General features: G+C 47.9%; 1 protein-coding gene across 1 annotated transcript in view; it reads right to left on the minus strand.

Annotated features, from left to right (window-relative positions):
• Window positions 1-5,902, minus strand: part of LOC122935208 (zinc finger protein 397-like) — a 1,371,324-nt gene extending 1,365,422 nt beyond the window's left edge. The window contains exon 1 of the mRNA XM_044290973.1: window positions 5,847-5,902. The gene's annotated coding sequence lies outside the window, so the exon portion shown is untranslated. The remainder of the gene's footprint in view (window positions 1-5,846) is intronic.
• Between the last annotated feature and the right edge of the window lie 13,928 nt (window positions 5,903-19,830).

Raw genomic sequence — 19,830 nt, forward strand, 5'->3', positions numbered from 1 at the left:
CAGGAGATGTGCGGCTGTGTAGGGATAGATGTAGTGGCAGTAGTATCCACAGCTGTACAGTATGGCACCTGACGTAGAGTAGATGTGCGGCTGTGTAGGGATAGATGTAGTGGCAGTAGTAGCCAGAGCTGTACAGTATGGCACCTGACGTACAGGAGATGTGCGGCTGTGTAGGGATAGATGTAGTGGCAGTAGTATCCACAGCTGTACAGTATGGCACCTGACGTACAGGAGATGTGCGGCTGTGTAGGGATAGATGTAGTGGCAGTAGTATCCACAGCTGTACAGTATGGCACCTGACGTACAGGAGATGTGCGGCTGTGTAGGGATAGATGTAGTGGCAGTAGTATCCACAGCTGTACAGTATGGCACCTGACGTACAGGAGATGTGCGGCTGTGTAGGGATAGATGTAGTGGCAGTAGTATCCACAGCTGTACAGTATGGCACCTGACGTACAGGAGATGTGCGGCTGTGTAGGGATAGATGTAGTGGCAGTAGTATCCACAGCTGTACAGTATGGCACCTGACGTAGAGTAGATGTGCGGCTGTGTAGGGATAGATGTAGTGGCAGTAGTAGCCAGAGCTGTACAGTATGGCACCTGACGTACAGGAGATGTGCGGCTGTGTAGGGATAGATGTAGTGGCAGTAGTATCCACAGCTGTACAGTATGGCACCTGACGTACAGGAGATGTGCGGCTGTGTAGGGATAGATGTAGTGGCAGTAGTATCCACAGCTGTACAGTATGGCACCTGACGTACAGGAGATGTGCGGCTGTGTAGGGATAGATGTAGTGGCAGTAGTATCCACAGCTGTACAGTATGGCACCTGACGTACAGGAGATGTGCGGCTGTGTAGGGATAGATGTAGTGGCAGTAGTATCCACAGCTGTACAGTATGGCACCTGACGTACAGGAGATGTGCGGCTGTGTAGGGATAGATGTAGTGGCAGTAGTATCCACAGCAGTACAGTATGGCACCTGACGTAGAGTAGATGTGCGGCTGTGTAGGGATAGATGTAGTGGCAGTAGTATCCACAGCTGTACAGTATGGCACCTGACGTACAGGAGATGTGCGGCTGTGTAGGGATAGATGTAGTGGCAGTAGTATCCACAGCTGTACAGTATGGCACCTGACGTACAGGAGATGTGCGGCTGTGTAGGGATAGATGTAGTGGCAGTAGTATCCACAGCTGTACAGTATGGCACCTGACGTAGAGTAGATGTGCGGCTGTGTAGGGATAGATGTAGTGGCAGTAGTATCCACAGCTGTACAGTATGGCACCTGACGTACAGGAGATGTGCGGCTGTGTAGGGATAGATGTAGTGGCAGTAGTATCCACAGCTGTACAGTATGGCACCTGACGTAGAGTAGATGTGCGGCTGTGTAGGGATAGATGTAGTGGCAGTAGTATCCACAGCTGTACAGTATGGCACCTGACGTAGAGTAGATGTGCGGCTGTGTAGGGATAGATGTAGTGGCAGTAGTATCCACAGCTGTACAGTATGGCACCTGACGTAGAGTAGATGTGCGGCTGTGTAGGGATAGATGTAGTGGCAGTAGTATCCACAGCAGTACAGTATGGCACCTGACGTACAGGAGATGTGCGGCTGTGTAGGGATAGATGTAGTGGCAGTAGTATCCACAGCTGTACAGTATGGCACCTGACGTAGAGTAGATGTGCGGCTGTGTAGGGATAGATGTAGTGGCAGTAGTATCCACAGCTGTACAGTATGGCACCTGACGTACAGGAGATGTGCGGCTGTGTAGGGATAGATGTAGTGGCAGTAGTATCCACAGCTGTACAGTATGGCACCTGACGTACAGGAGATGTGCGGCTGTGTAGGAATAGATGTAGTGGCAGTAGTATCCACAGCTGTACAGTATGGCACCTGACGTAGAGTAGATGTGCGGCTGTGTAGGGATAGATGTAGTGGCAGTAGTATCCACAGCTGTACAGTATGGCACCTGACGTACAGGAGATGTGCGGCTGTGTAGGGATAGATGTAGTGGCAGTAGTATCCACAGCTGTACAGTATGGCACCTGACGTAGAGTAAATGTGCGGCTGTGTAGGGATAGATGTAGTGGCAGTAGTATCCACAGCTGTACAGTATGGCACCTGACGTACAGTAGATGTGCGGCTGTGTAGGGATAGATGTAGTGGCAGTAGTATCCACAGCTGTACAGTATGGCACCTGACGTACAGGAGATGTGCGGCTGTGTAGGAATAGATGTAGTGGCAGTAGTATCCACAGCTGTACAGTATGGCACCTGACGTACAGGAGATGTGCGGCTGTGTAGGGATAGATGTAGTGGCAGTAGTATCCACAGCTGTACAGTATGGCACCTGACGTACAGGAGATGTGCGGCTGTGTAGGGATAGATGTAGTGGCAGTAGTAGCCAGAGCTGTACAGTATGGCACCTGACGTACAGGAGATGTGCGGCTGTGTAGGGATAGATGTAGTGGCAGTAGTATCCACAGCTGTACAGTATGGCACCTGACGTAGAGTAGATGTGCGGCTGTGTAGGGATAGATGTAGTGGCAGTAGTATCCACAGCTGTACAGTATGGCACCTGACGTAGAGTAGATGTGCAGCTGTGTAGGGATAGATGTAGTGGCAGTAGTATCCACAGCTGTACAGTATGGAACCTGATGGGCAGAAGATGTGTGGCTGTGCAGGGGTAGTAGTGGTGGCAGTAGTATCCACAGCTGTACAGTAGGGCATCTGATGGGCAGAAGATGTATGGCTGTGCAGGGGTAGTAATAGTGGCAGTAGTAGCTGCATGGAAACTGACCTACAGTATATGTGCGGCTGTGTAGGTATAGTTGTAGTAGCCACAGCACAGTATAGAACTTGACGGACAGGAGATAGAGTGGGATGTGAAAGTTTGGGCAACCTTGTTAATCGTCAGGATTTTCCTGTATAAATCGTTGGTTGTTAACGATAAAAAATGCCAGTTAAATATATCATATAGGAGACACACACAGTGATATCTGAGAAGTGAAATGAAGTTTATTGGATTTACAGAAAGTGTGCAATATATGTTTAAACTAAATTAGGCAGGTGCATAAATTTGGGCACCACAAAAAAGAAATGAAATCAATATTTAGTAGATCCTCCTTTTGCAGAAATTACAGCCTCTAAACGCTTCCTGTAGGTTCCAATGAGAGTCTGGATTCTGGTTGGAGGTATTTTGGACCATTCCTCTTTACAAAACATCTTTTAGTTCTTTCAGGTTTGATGGCTTCCGAGCATGGACAGCTCTTTAAGTCACACCACAGATTTTCCATTATATTCAGGTCTGGGGACTGAGATGGCCATTCCAGAACGTTGTACTTGTTCCTCTGCATAAATGCCTTAGTGGATTTTGAGCAGTGTTTAGGGTCGTTGTCTTGTTGAAAGATCCAGCCCCGGCGCAGCTTCAGCTTTGTCACTGATTCCTGGACATTGGTCTCCAGAATCTGCTGACACTGAGTGGAATCCATGCGTCCCTCAACTTTGACAAGATTCCCAGTCCCTGCACTGGCCACACAGCCCCACAGCATGATGGAACCACCACCATATTTTACTGTACGTAGCAGGTGTTTTTCTTGGAATGCTGTGTTCTTTTTCCTCCATCCATAACACCCCTTGTTATGGCCAAATAACTCAATTTTAGTTTCATCAGTCCACAGCACCTTATTCCAAAATGAAGCTGGCTTGTCCAAATGTGCTTTAGCCCTCCTCAAGAGAGAAAAGGCTTCCTCTGCATCCCTCTCGCATACAGCATCTCCTTGTCTAAAGTGCGCCGAATGGTTGAACGATGCACAGTGACTCCATCTGCAGCAAGATGATGTTGTAGGTCTTTGGTGCTGGTCTGTGGGTTGACTGACTGTTCTCACCATTCGTCACTTCTGTCTATCCGAGATTTTTCTTGGTCTGCCACTTCGAGCCTTAACTTGAACTGAGCCTGTGGTCTTCCATTTCCTCAATATGTTCCTAACTGTGGAAACAGACGGCGGAAATCTCTGTATCCTTCCCCTAAACCATGATGGTGGACAATCTGTGTCTTCAGGTCCTTTGAGAGTTGTTTTGAGACCCCCATGTTGCTACTCTTCAGAGAAAATTAAAAGAGGAGGGAAACTTACAATTGACCCCCTTAGGGCTCTTTCACACCTGCGTTCTTTTCTTCCGGCATAGAGTTCCGTCGTCGGGGCTCTATGCCGGAAGAATCCTGATCAGTTTTATCCTAATGCGTTCTGAATGGAGTGAAATCCGTTCAGGATGCATCAGGATGTCTTCAGCTCCGGAACGGAACGTTTTTTGGCCGGAGAAAATACTGCAGCATGCTGCGCTTTTTGCTCCGGCCAATAATCCTGAAGACTTGCCGCAAGGCCGGATCCGGAATGAATGCCCATTGAAAGGCATTGATCCGGATCCGGCCTTAAGCTAAACGTCGTTTCGGCGCATTGCCGGATCCGATGTTTAGCTTTTTTAGAGTGGTTACCATGGCTGCCGGGACGCTAAAGTCCTGGCAGCATGGTAAAGTGTAGCGGGGAAGCAGCATACTTACCGTCCGTGCAGCTCCCGGGGCGCTCCAGAGTGACGTCAGGGCGCCCCAAGCGCATGGATCACGTGATCGCATGGCACATCAGCCATGCGCATGGGGCGCTCTGACGTCATTCTGGAGCGCCCCGGGAGCCGCGCGGACTGTAAGTATACCGCTCCCCCGCTCCCCACTACTACTATGGCAACCAGGACTTTAATAGCGTCCTGGCTGCCATAGTAACACTGAACGCATTTTGAAGACGGATCCGTCTTCAAATGCTTTCAGTTCACTTGCGTTTTTCCGGATCCGGCGTGTAATTCCGGCAAGTGGAGTACACGCCGGATCCGGACAACGCAAGTGTGAAAGAGGCCTTATATACTCTTTCTCAGAATTGGATTCACCTGTGTATGTAGGTCAGGGGTCACTGAGCTTACCAAGCCAATTTGTGTTCCAATAATTAGTTCTAAAGGTTTTGGAATCAATAAAATGACAACAACAGAGACCACATGTCTGCACCGGCCTGATTGTGTTATACAATTATAGCACTTTCTGTAAATCCAATAAACTTCATTTCACTTCTCAGATATCACTGTGTGCGTCTCCTATATGATAGATGTAACTGACATTTTTCATCGTAACAAACAACGATTTATACAGGAAAATCATGACGATGAACAAGGTTGCCCAAACTTTCGCATCCCACTGTATGTGGCTGTGCAGGGGTAGTAGTGGGGGCAGTAGTAGCCACAGCTGTACGGTATGGCACTTGATGGACAGGAGATGTGTGGCTTTGCAGGGGTAGCTGCAGTGGCAATAAAGTATGGAGCATGATGGACAGGCAGAGAGCTGCACTGGCAATAAATAGCCAATCGTCAATGGCAGATCTATTCATTGTTATCAGCTGGAGGTGTGTAAAAATCATCACAGATCCATGCCTGATTAATTTAGTAATTTTGTCTGCTTTGGTGTGACGATGCCACCTGCCGTGCTGAATACCCTTCTGAAAGTCAGACTAGTGGTAGAAATCCTCCCTCCAGACCACACTCCGGCCATCTCCTCCTCTGCTTCCTCTCCTCCTGGGTACAACGTGCCTACTTACCTTCTCATGGCTCCTACAACATGACTATTGGTCTCCATGATCCATCACTGACCATACTGGTGGCTGATCTTCAGGTTCTCCATCACTTGGAAGGTCTGGAGGCCGTTCTCCAGGACCCTGGACTCTTCCTATCACTTCCTATGATGGATTCTCCTTCCCGATGTCTGACTTGTTACAGAATACAATAAAGAGGAGAGAAATCTAGAAAAGTTTACCTCTCCGCTCAGCAGGGAGATGATCTCCAAGGTGAGGTCTAATATTCTTCTGCTGATCTCCTTCCTGTCCATCCTTGGTGGTCATTCAGGAGAAGAGAACTGGAGGAGCTGGAGGCTTCTAGTACTGCAGGCGCCTTTATGAGGAGAGGAGAGGCTGGAAATCCTCCAGGGACAAGAGCATTAGTGAGATCCAGAACCGCACTTACTGCTCCTGGAGAGACCCTGCTTCTCAGAGCCCCCAGCACCGGGGATAAAGGGGGATTCTGGAGAAATGGCTGATACCAGAGAGAAGAAGAGGCTCCAGACACCACAGCAGTGACTACTGACCAGGACCTGCTCTGTATCTGCTGCGCTGCAAGAGCTGAAGGACCTGGGATGATGTCACCGTCATGTGATCAGTGCAGGGGGCGGAGCCCAGCAGCAGAGACAAGTAGTGTTGAAGGGCCTGTGATGACATCACGTCCATGTGACCAGTGAGGGAGGGGCAGTTCTGGGCAGACATTATATTGTATACTGGAGTGTGAACAGGAGGAGTTCCCTATAATATATAAGATGTAATATTCGGCTTTTAGTCTTCTCTCAGATGTCTCACAGGGGCTCAGGCCGGTTGATAGATCTGCTGCAGGGACGGACACTTTTCTCTGACTCTGTGACTATTGTTTGTCTAAAACGCTGAATTTTATGTCAGAATTGTGGCTCATTTTTGTAGAAAAATGACGCATCTCAGGCCAAACCCATTTTCCACAAAGCAACGCCGCTTTCCCTCTAAGCCTTACCCACTTTCTAAGCAAATCTGAAAAAACCCGGAAATACCGTAGTTGTACCAAGTTATACAAATTTGCGCCACTCTTGAGATGGATCCCAGGTGTGGACACATTAGTACGTCTGGGCCCTTATTTCCTACGCCTCTCTCATACCTCGGAGTATCACCATGTGTAGAAGAAAGAGCCACCAGCATCAGCAGAGGGTGAAGGAGACATTTTACTGAACCTGTCTACAAGAATCCAAATGGTATCCTGTCCCCTGGATTTGGGCAACTCAACACTAAAATCTTTGGTTATGTGTCCATGGTCTCTTGTACTTGGCCGAGATCTTAACTGACCAGAGGACAAGGCTCTGAATGTCTGATTGCAGGCACAGATGTCACATCCTCAATAATCCCATCTGTATCTTTCCTCATTTCTGGCCACTAAACAGAAAAGCAGATTGAAATCAACGGTTTTTGGCGACTTTTGACAACATGCCAGTTAACTCACAAACTAAAAGGTAGAGAATCCTTGAGCTGAGAGGCCTTGGTTTATCACTTCAGCACATCTGTATGCGCCTAGGCTGAGATGTCACCACTGTGTAATGTTGTGTGTCTCGGTGGTAGGGAGAACGACAAACTGGGATGACAGAAAGAGGAGCAGAGAGGAGAACCTCTGCCCAGACGGATCGTCTGATTTGAAGAATGGCTTGTAGTTAGAGTTGAGCGAACATCTGGAAGTTCGGGTTCGATGGGTTTGGCCGAACTTCGTGTAGTGTCCCACTAGGTAGGGGTGGGCACTACACATGGGTCAATTGGGTCATGTGTTACTCCTACTCCTAAGGGACAGTGGCATTATGTTTATCCATGCATTTTAATGTATTTTCTATGTGTTTTTACATATGTTGTTTTTCCCTGTGACATGCATAGCAGGCCTATTGGGGTGTAGTTAGGCATCCTAGACACTAGAGGGAGATAGGGAGCCCCTAGTATAAATGTTCAGGCCCAGACAGGGAGGGGCCTGTCTGTAGTCAGGAGTCTGTGGGAACAGAAGTGAGAAGGCACCAGCCAGAGATATGCTGAGGGCCTCTTCCTGACATGCAGCTAGATAGTCCAGGCTTCTAGTTGCCACCAGGAGGCTAGTTAAGAATTACAGCCTGCCTGGAGATCCTGAAACCAGTTAGCACAGAAGAAGTAACCCCAGTAGTAGGGATGGTCCTCCTGGGAGAAACCTGCAGCCACCTTCAAGCCTAGCAGTGCCAGGACAACCAGCTCAGATAAGTAAGCTGTTGGGCAGAGGTACTACAAAATAAGAGCAAGGGTCAATACGGGAGGAAGATTGAATACCAAGGATTAAAGCCAGCATTTAGGCATCCGGGCCTTGGGATCCAGCCAGCCAGAATAGCTGTGGGGAAAGTGCAGCCTGGTCTGTGAAGCTTTAACTGTTTACCCTCCAAGTATCTTGCAAGATTATTACCTGCCATATTGAGAAATAAGCCTGCTTGTGGAATATATGATATAAGGGACTGCATTACAATCTGTATGTACAAAGTTGGACTGTTGAAAGTAAAGCTACGTTTGGTTCACCATACCATCTGTGCATCTCCATTATTGCTACTGGAAACCGGTGTGCCACCGTTACAGGAACTGGCGTCACGATCCTTAAAGGGACCTTGCCCCAGGCACTCAAAATACCTGCAACATCCAGGGCACCTCATCCACCATCAGGCCTGGTCCCTACATCCAGAGTGTGCCCCAGAGGAACTTGTGTCTACCTCTCCTTCACTGCTACATGCCTGCCCAGGGTTCTCCTCCAAACAGTGAGTAACCCTCGATTGCCAATAACCATGACCTCACAATCGCAATACCCTGCAGGTCTGGCGTGTTGCACTTCGCAAAAAAGTTCAAGTTCAGGACCCGAACTTGACCCCAAACCCCATTGAAGTCAATAGAGACCCGAACTTTGGAGCACTAAAATGGCTCTAAAAAAGTCATGGAAAGGGCTAGAGGGCTGCAAAAGGCAGCAAAATGTGGTTAAGAACCTGGCAAGTGCTCTGCAAACAAATGTGAATAGGGAAATGACTTCAAATAACATAAAATACGTAAAAATAAAAAATAATAATCTTGATCTAGGAGGAGGAGGTCCATATGGAGTAGGAGGTTGAGGAGGCGGTGGATGTGGCGGTGAAGGTGGAAGCAGCGGTGGAGGAGGAGGTAGCCAATACAGTTTTTTTATTTTTATTTTATTATTTTTCTTTTGTTCAAATTTGGGAAGACCCCAAAACATTGGGAAATATAAAAAATAAAACAAAGAAAAAGTGCGCTGCAGTATAACAATGGCTGGTTAGTGCCGGTACACATGTCTATTCTGCACAAGGTACGGACAAGTCCTGTGGGATCCAGGCCTGGTTCATTTTAATGAATGTGAGCTTGTCCACATTGGCTGTGGACAGGCGGCTGCGCTTTTCTGTGATGACGCCTCCTGCCGTGCTAAACACACGTTCAAATAATACACTGGCTGCAGGGCAGGCCAGCACCTCCAAAGGGCAAGCCCAGGCCATGTGCCCAATTTGGAGACCCAGAAGTAGATAATACAGTAGATATCACCTGCAGTCCTATGTAACAGCATATATAACACAGTCATGGCTATCGGAGTACAGAAAATGTAGTAGTGTTACCTGCAGTCCTATTTAAAACCACAGATAACACTAGTGTAGATCATGTGGTAGTGTTACCTGCGTCCTTAGTGTGCCTCCCTGTGCCTCTACCACGGACTCCATGCTGGCGGTGCTGTCTCCTCTTCCATCTTCATCTTGCCCCCCACAGAATGTCCTGATGCAGCTGCGTCAAGACAAAGGGAACACTGTGGGCATGGTGATGGTGACACACACACACGGGGACAGACAGACTGACACACACAGGGACAGACTGACACACACACACACACAGGGACAGAGACTGACAGGGACAGACAGACTGACACACACAGGGACAGACAGACTGACACACACAGGGACAGAGACTGACAGGGACAGACAGACTGACACACACAGGGACAGAGACTGACAGGGACAGACAGACTGACACACACAGGGACAGACTGACACACACAGGGACAGACTGACACACACACACACACACACACAGAGGGACAGACAGACAGACTGACACACACAGGGACAGACAGACTGACACACACAGGGACAGACTGACACACACACACACACAGAGGGACAGACAGACTGACACACACGGACAGACAGACTGAAACACACATGGACAGACTGACACACACACACAGAGGGACAGACAGACACACAGACAGACAGACTGACACACACACACAGGGACAGACAGACAGACTGACACACACACACAGGGACAGAGAGACTGACACACACAGACACAGACTGATACACACACACACAGGGACAGACAGACAGACTGACACACACACACACAGGGACAGACAGACTGACACACACGGACAGACAGACTGGCACACACACACACACGGACAGACAGACTGACACACACACAGACTGATACACACACACACACACAGGGACAGTCAGACAGACTGACACACACACACACACATAGGGACAGACAGACACACACATGGCCCTCATAATACACCTGGATCTGTATGATAAACCCCCTTAATTGCACCAGATTCCACTCCACTTGAACCCCACTGCCCCTGAGTGCTCCACCAGCCCCCTCATATATGAGCTCCATCTGCTTCCCCTCATGAAGTTCTGGTTCTCCAGCAGCACATCCTACCTCACTCTGCATCTTGCAGGCACACACAGCCCCTCCTCCTTCCACAAGCTGCTGCTGCCGTCAGGGTTTGTCATGTGACTATAAAGGAGCATGTGACCAGTGATGTCACAGACCTCCTTCTAGCAACTACATTCTAGCATAGGATCGATCATCTACCGAAACTCCATCTACCCTGTTCTGAGTTCTGGGGCCGCTTACCCCAGCAGTGCACATGGCGAAAATTGTCTGCATTGCTGGGGTAAGCTGCCCTAGAATTCAAAACAGACAGGATACAGCTGCAGGAGTGAGCGGGCACAGTGGGCCCCCCCTGGAGCAGGGGGCCCCGGCACTTGCCCGTGTTTGCCGGGTGGTGGCGCCGGCCCTGGCGGCTGGGCACAACGTACTGTGGGACAGCCACCGCCATCAGATTCTGAAAACTGTCCGTGTCCACCAGACGGAATGACAGCATTTCAAAGGCCAGGAATTTGGAAATGCTGGCATTCAGGGCCAGGGATCGGGGATGGGTAGGGGGGTACTTCCTCTTTCGCTCCAGTGTTTGGGAGATAGACAGCTGAACGCTTCCATGGGACATTGTGGAGGTGGTGGCGTTGCACATTTGCGGGGTGGCAGGTGCCACTGTCACTCCAGAGCGGAATGAAGAGGCCGAGGCTGCAGTAGAAGAGGAAGCAGGAGGAGACCTTTCTTGCTTTTTGAGGTGTCTACTCCACTGCAGCTCGTGCTTTGCACTTAGATGCCTGGTCATGCAGGTTGTGCTTAAGTTTAGAACGTTAGAACAGCGTTCAAACCACTCGTGTCTTGTCGTCAGCACATTGTCTGAAGAACTGCCACGCCATGGAACTCCTTGGAGCTGTCTTTGGTGTGCTCGGTCCCTTGGTGCGGTGGGCAGCAGCAGGCGTACTGTCTAGGGCAGGGTTCCCCAACTCCAGTCCTCAGGGCCCACTTGCCGGTCAGGATTTAGGAGTATCCAACAGAATGAATACCTGTGGTAAATCCTGATGGATGGACACTAATTATATCAGCTGCCCAATACTAAGGAAATTCTGAAAACATGACTGGTAGGTGGACCCTGAGGACTGGAGTTAAGGACCACTGGTCTAGGGGACGGCCGCTCCGCTTTTGCACCCTGCTCCCTGCTGTGCTAGTGGCTCTGTGCGAACTACCTCTTCCTCTGAACTACACAGGTCACTCGCATGACCTTGATTCTATGTGAGGTCGAGGACCTCATCGTCCTCCACATGATCTTCCACCCAGTCTTCACCCCTGCCCTCCTTGTCGGTCTGCACACTGCAAAAAGCCACAGCAGTTGGCACCTGAGTTTCGTCATCATCTGAGACGTGCTGCGGTGGTCCTCCCATGTACTCATCCTGAAACATAAGTGGTTGGGCATCGGTGCACTCAATCTCTTCCACTTCTGGGGCAGGGCTAGGTGGATCGCCCTGGGAAACCCTGCTAGCAGAGCCATCAAAAAGCAGAAGAGACTGCTGCATGACTTGGGGCTCAGACTGCTTGGCTGATTTGCAAGTGGGTGAGGTGAAAGACTGATGGCCATGGGCTGCAGGTGCCAACTGTGGTCTTTCAGCAGGAGACTGGGTGGGAGACAATGTGAAGGAACTGGAGGCACTGTCAGCAACCCAATCTACTATCGCCTGTACTTGTTCAGGCCTCACCATTCGTAGAGCCGCATTCAGGCCCGACCAAATGCCGCTGCAGGTTCTGTCGCCTACTTGCACCTGAGGAAGCTGTGTCACTTGTGCGTGTAGCTGGCACAGATCGACCACGTCCTCTCCCTGCAACAGGAGCTCCACCAGCAGCACCACGACCTGGGCCACGTCCCTTATTTGACGCTCTCCTCATTTTTTGCGGTCACACCCCGAAGTAAAAGAAGTTTTTACTAAATTTAGTTCCATGTCACCAATGCAGAGCAGGGGTTTTTCAACTGCAAAAATGGGTTAATGTCACCCACCAATGAAACAGACAAATTTTAGAAATTTCGGTCCCTGTCACCTATGCAGAGCAGGGGTTAATGTCACCCAACAATGTAACAGACTATTTTATGTAATTATTTCCCTGTCTGCTATGTAGAGCAGGGGTATAAAACAATGCAAATATGTAAACCACTGAACTCAGATGGATTAACTATATTATTGTCACTGGCACATATGCAGGTGCACTTTACACAAAAATTGGTTTGTCGCCCACCTAACTAACTAAAATAATATTTATTTTAGATGTTGCATTGCGCCCAGCAAAAAATTGCTGTAGAAAGGTCAGCCACAGAATGAACAGACAGATAAATCATCTTTCTGTGTCCGGGGTGTAAAAATGGTGTATTGCACATGTGCCCCGGCTGTACAATTGTGTACCTGGTCTATGTTAGTGCAGGAACCCACCCTCCGAGCCACTTGTGAATGACTGGCCTGATAACCGTGGAAATGTCACCCCACAATCCTACAGATGGATTTACTGTATTTATTTGCCTGGCTGTCAGATATGCAGCGCAGGCCGCAAAGGTACTTTATGGCCATAAAAAAAGTGGTTTTTTTTCACCCACAATGCCCAAGTTGTATTTACTGATTATATTTCACTATCAGATTTGCAGTGCAGGCCGAAAAGGTAATTTATGAAAGAAAAAAAAAGATTTTTTTCACCCACAGTGAAACAGATGGATTTACAGATTTTATTTCACTATCAGATTTGCAGTGCAGGCCGCAAAGGTACTTTATGGAAAAAAAAAAAATTTTTCACCCACAAATGAAACTGATGGATTTAACTGATTTTCCTTCACTATCACAAATGTAGTGCAGGCCACAAAGGTACTTTATGGCCCAAAAAATTTTTTTTTTTTTTTTTTTACCCACAATGTCCCAGTTGTATTCACTGATTATATTTCACTATCAGATTTGCAGCACAGGCCGCAAAAAGTCTTCCTTACCCTTTCCTAAAAGATCCTTTAGACAAAAGGATAGACTTGTCCCTTAAAATTACTTGGGAGGCTTCAGGGCCAGTATTGCCGCCACGGTAGCTGTCAGATCCATGTCGGTGTGGTTAGATAGACTAGAGGGACAGATCAGAGACAAATGTCCTAGGCATAGGCGTGCGCACGGGGTGTGCCGGGTGTGCCTGGGCACACCCTAATCACACCTCCGTGCTCAGCCTCCTGCACTGCTGCGCTTAAGCCCCGGCTGTCCCGCACAGCCAGAATGACACACATCTTCAGACTGCTCCGCTCCCGTGCTCCCATGCTGCGTGTCACTCACTCTGACGTCACACGCCTGCTCCGCCTTCTTCTTTAGAAAAGTGGGAGGAGTAGGCGCGTGCGGCGTGACGGAGTGAGTGACGTCTCGTTACGCTTCCGCCGGCCTTGTTTGGATGTGTGAGAGCCTGACCAGGACCCAGTGATTGTGGAATACCAGCTGAAGTCTCCCAGTAAGAAGTACAAGTTCACAAGACTTTACATAAGACCCCGGCAGCCTCCACCCCATGTTGGAGGTCACTGTCAGAGACACTGTTATGGGGGGGGGGGGGGGAGAGATCTGTGGATGATGACACATATATAGCACAAGATGCTGCTATATATGTGTCATCCACAGATCCCCCCTGGCCCCACATAACAGTGTCATCCACAGACCACAGATCCCCCTGCATCTGTGTCAGATTCCACAGAGATACCCCCATAACAGTGCAATCCACAGATATCCTCTTAATAGACTGTTAAGGGGATATCTGTGGATGACACTGTTATGGGGGCAACTGTGTGGAATATGATACTGTTATGGGGGATCTGTGTATGACACTGTTATGGGGGGATCTGTGGATGATGCACTGTTAATAACAGTGAGTCATCCACAGATGCCCCCATGACAGTGCCATCCACCAATATCCCCTTAACAGTACGTCATCTACAGATGCCCCCATAACAGTGCATCATCCACAGATGCCCCCATAACAGTGCGTCATCACAGATGCCCCCATAACAGTGCGTCATCACAGATGCCCCCATAACAGTGCATCATCCACAGATGCCCCCATAACAGTGCGTCATCCACAGATGCCCCCATAACAGTGTCATCCACAGATCCCCCATAATAGTGTCATCCACTGATGCCTATAATAGTGTCATCCACAGATGCCCCCATAACAGTGTCATCCACAGATCCCCATAACAGAATTATCCACAGATCCCCCATAATAGTGTCATCCACAGATGCCCATAACAGTGCGTCATCCACAGATGCCCATAACAGTGTCACCCACAGATCCCCCATAACAGTGTCATCCACAGATGCCCCCATAACAGTGCGTCATCACAGATGCCCCCATAACAGTGCGTCATCCACAGATGCCCCCATAACAGTGCGTCATCCACAGATGCCCCCATAACAGTGCGTCATCCACAGATGCCCCCATAACAGTGTCATCCACAGATCCCCCATAACAGTGTCATCCACTGATGCCTATAATAGTGTCATCCACAGATGCCCATAACAGTGCGTCATCCACAGATGCCCATAACAGTGCGTCATCCACAGATCCCCCCATAACAGTGCGTCATCCACAGATCCCTCAAAACAGTGAGTCATCCACAGATCCCCCATAACAGTGCGTCATCCACAGATCCCCCATAACAGTGCGCCTGCGCACTGAGGAGAGACAGAAAGGAGGGGAAACAATCCGCGGAAGCAAGCGGAGGACGGCACAGCAGACGACTGAATAGCTTCTTTTGTAAGTACATTGTTTTATTTTTTAGTCTTTTATTATATTCTGGCTTTTGCTTAAAGGGACAGTAAAAAATGTTTGTTTTTTAGCTATGTATTATGCTTTTTGATAATAAGTAAATGTAGTGGTGCTGTAATGTGGACCCCAGGCCTCTCTGATGTCCTGCAGGCTGGGCTGGCGCTGTGGCAGCATATACGGTTGGTCAGGCAGCAGAAAGGCTCTGGGGCTGTCATTGTGCTCTGGAAATTTTCCCTTCAGAGCCACAGCTATCTCTCTCAAAGTACAGTGCAGACTCTGCAAGAGGCATTCCGTTTGCTCTCCGTCCTAATAGAAGTCTATGGGAATCAAAACGGATCCATCTGGTTCCCGTTATGCAAGACAGAAAACAAAGTCCTGTTTTCCGTCTTGCATAAGGGGACCCAGACGGATCGGTTATGCTTTCTCATAAACTTTTATTAGGACAGAGCAAAACAGAATGCCTCTTAAAGGTTTCCGTTTTGCATTCCATCTGGCCATTCCGTTATATTCCGCTTGAAACAGAACCTATAACGAAATGGCATAACGCAGATGTGAACCCACCCTTAGGAATAGATTGTTTCTGAAAACTCAAGCGTACCGAGGAAGAAAGGAAAACTCTTGAAAGCTTGTCTTTTAAGTATTAGTACAATAAAAATTGACACACTGTTATGGAGGATCTGTGGATATAATATATATATATATATATATATATATATATATATACACACATACATACACACGCGCACGTGCGGCGTGTGTGTTTCTGCTTTAGGGTGCACACCCTAATGCAATAGGCTGCGCACGCCTATGGTCCTAGGGAACAGTTGTTGGCCTCTATTTCTACCAACCAGAAGGCAGCTGATTTAATTGCAGATGCCTCCATGGATGCTGTAAGACTGGAGGCCAGAGCAGCCTCTCTTTCTAATTCTGCGCGCGGTGCTCTTTAGTTGAGGAATTGGAGAGGTGGGGATATGCCCTCAAAATTAAGATTATGCAGCATTCCCTGTAAGGGGCCATTTCTATTCGGGTCAGAGTTAGACACGCTACTTGAAAAAGCTGCAGATAAGAAGAAAAAATTCCCACAGGAGAGCTTTGTTCAATTAGAAAATTATAAGCAGCCCTTTCGGACATCGTCCAGATTCCAGGGTAAAAGGCAAACGGGAGATAGCGAGCAGGGGGCAAGGGCTAGACCTGGGAATAAAGGTTTCTTGTTCGGATCAGACTCTGCGCGTCCAGATAAACAATCCAAACAATGACGCCATGATCCCAGTAGGGGGAAGATTAAAATTCTTCCTACCTGCTTGGGAAAAAATTGCAGGAACATGGCTGGTAGGACTCCTGTGGGATGGACTAAGGCTGGAGTTTAAAAGATATACACCAGAAAGGTTTATGATTTCAAACTCCTCTCATACATTAACGGAAAAAAAAAAAAATATTATTAACAAGCAAAAATGTTGGTTCCAGTTCCGGTGTCAGAGGTAAAGAAAGGATTCTATTCTACTCTGTTCCTTGTAAAAAATCACCGGATGGTTCGTATCGGACAATTATAAATCTAAAGCATCTGAACAAATTTCTGAAGGTCAGGAAGTTCAAGATGGAGACTATCAGATCAGTGATTCATCTATTGTCTCCGGGCTGTCATATGGTGGTTCTGGTTTTAAAGGGTGCTTATCACCATATTCTGATACATCCAGACCACCAGAAGTTTCTCAGAGTAGCGATAAGGACAGAGCTCAGGATCCTTCACTTGCAGTTTCAGGCATTGCCATTCGGCCTCTCTATGGCACCCCAAATTTTTACCAAAGTGGTGGCGGAGATGGCCTCCTTTATCCGGAAGGAGGACATCACGTTCCTACCTTACCTGTACGATTTCCTGGTAGTAGCCCAGTCTTGGGAGGCGTGTGTAAGAGGGGTAGAACATGTAATGACTATACTGAAGAATCTGGGATGGTGGTTGACTATTCAAAAATCCAGAATGCAACCATCTACGAAACAGTGCTGGATTCCATAGAGGAGAGGACTTTCCTCACAGAGGAGAAGATAGTCCGGATTCAGCAGGGAGTACACAGGGTGCAGTCAGGAGAGACCCTAACTATAAGGAAAGCGATGTCCCTGTTAGGAGTCCTAACGTCTTGTATACCAGCAGTACAGTGGGCTCAGAGGCACTCTCGCCAGCTACAGATAGATGTTTTGACCTCCATGAGACGGATAGGAACATCCCTGGAGTCGGTCTTAAACTTGTCAGATCAAGCTTTGCTATCCCTGAGTTGGTGGGAGGATGCAAGGAACCTAGCTCAAGGAGTGTCCTGGTCCTACCTGGATCCAGTGATAGTGACTACGGACGCCAGTCCCTGGGGTTAGGGGTCTCACGTCAAAGACCAGATTTTTCAGGGAGAGTGGTCCCAGGGTCAGAGATGTTTCTCTTCCAACTGGAAAGAATTGCGAGCAGTCCTGCTGGCTCTAATGGCAGTTTTACCAGACGTCCAGAACAAGCATGTCAGGATAATGTCCGACAATCGAACAGTAGTCTCGTACCTCAATCACCAAGGGGGAACCAGGTCAAATTCCTTACTAAAAGTGACAGAGTGGATTTTCAAGGAGATAGAAGGGAAAATATTGCATCTTTCAGCTCTCCACATAAGAGGAGTCGAGAATATTCAGGCAGATTTCTTGAGTCGACACAGGTTACGACAAGGGGAATGGACACTAAATCTAGACGTTTTTTCCCAGATAGTAGATCTGTGGGGTCATTCATCTGTGGACATGTTCGCCACAAGGGAGAACAGGAAAGTCGAGAAATTCTTTTCCCTCAATCCAGGGGAGTGCCCATCTGGAGTGAATGCATTTCTCCAGAGGTGGGACTTTCCTCTGGGGTATGCATTTCCCCCACTGCAGTTAATACCACTAGTTATAAAAAAGATTAGGTACGAAGGGGCAAGAGTGATCCTGATAGCGCCTTTCTGGCCGAAAAGGGCATGGTTTTCACTGTTGAGAGCCATGTCAATTTCGGACCCCTGGATTCTGCCAGAGATCCCAAACCTGTTATCGCAGGGTCCAGTGTTCCACCCGAGAGTGAAATCCCTACATCTTTTGGTGTGGAATTTGAGAGGTCATTTCTAGACAGCCAGGGATTTTCAAAATAATTAGTTTCCACATTGATGAAAAGTAGGAAGTAAGTGACTAATGTCATTTCTGCTAGAGTGTGGAGAAAATTCTTGTCTTTCCTAGGTATAGACAGAGTTTCCTGGCCCTTGGAATTCTCGGTGGCGCAGGTGTTGGAATTCCTCCAGAGAGTATTATCCTTGGTTGGCAGAAAGCACACTGAAGGTGCAAGTATCTGAGCTTTCGGTATTAGGGGGGGGGGGGGGGGGGAATTAGCTATGGACCCATGGATAATAAGATGGTACCAGTGAAGGGCCCCAGATTTCCTCCTTGGGATCTGAACTTAGTATTGAACGCCTTAACTAAACACACCCCTTCGAGCCTTTGGAGTCCTGTTCAGTTAAACTGCTTACTCTAAAGCTGGTTTTGTTGGTGGCCTTAACATCAGCCAGGAGTGTTAGTGACAGGCTATCTCCATTAATCCTCTTTTCATGTCAATCAGAGAGGATAGAGTAGTATTGAGGCCAGATCCAGGGTTTTTGCCGAAAGTTCCATCTAGAGCAAAGAGGTCTCAGGAGATAGTTCTTCCAGCTTTCTTTCTAGATCCATATTCTCTTGACGTCCAAAGATGTATCCTACAGTATTTAGAGGTCACTAAAGACTGGAGAAAATCTTCTGCTCTATTTGTGCTCTTTGGTGGGGCTAAAAGAGGAAATACTGCCTCAAAGGCATCTATTGCCTGCTGGATTAGAGAAGTCATTTCTTTGGAATTTTCAGAATCTGGTGTTTCTCTGCCTGTCTCTTTGGGGGACCATTCCACGAGAGCGGTGTCAACTTCCTGGGCTTAGAAAGCCAGTGTATCCATAGAATAGATTTGTCGTGCGACTACCTGGTCTTCTCCCTCTACTTTCTATAAGCACTACAGGCTTCAACTCGATTCTATTTCTGACCTACTTTTTGGCACAAAGGTTTTGGGAGCTGTTTCCCACCCTTGAGTTATCTCTGAAATCTCTCTCTAAGGTGCTGTCGTGGGGGAGGGGAAAAATGAGGATTACACTTACCTGTAATCGGATTTTCCTGACCCCACGACACCTCTTTATTCCCTCCCTATGGTGGTGGTTCTGTGTGTTCACGGGTGTCGCAAAAAAAAGAAAAAAGAGAATATATATATATGCTTGTGAAATTAAACTAATATAAAGGGGAATCCCTCTCATGCTCTGGAAACTCACTGAGGTGGAAGAGTGGCTCCACCTTTTTTCTGCTGCAGGTTTCCTGTCCTGGAGGTGGAGCCATCTCTCTAAGGTGCTGTCGTGGGGTCAGGAAAATCTGATTACCGGTAAGTGTAATCATTATTTTTCACCCACAGTGAAACAGATGGATTTACTGATTTTATTTTGCTATCAAATTTGCAGTGCAAACTGCAAAAGGTACTTTATGGCCCAAAAAAAAGTTTTTTTGACCATAATGTCCCAGTTGTATTTACTGATTATATTTCACTATCAGATTTGCAGTGCGGGCCGCAAAGGTAATTTATGGCAAAAAAAAAAGTGATATTACTGTAGGGTAAAGCTTGGGATCTAGTGATTACCAGCTTGGGATTTGGTGATCACCAGTCAG

Source organism: Bufo gargarizans, chromosome 4, assembly GCF_014858855.1.
Source record: "Bufo gargarizans isolate SCDJY-AF-19 chromosome 4, ASM1485885v1, whole genome shotgun sequence".
Classification (NCBI taxonomy): Eukaryota; Metazoa; Chordata; class Amphibia; order Anura; family Bufonidae; genus Bufo; species Bufo gargarizans.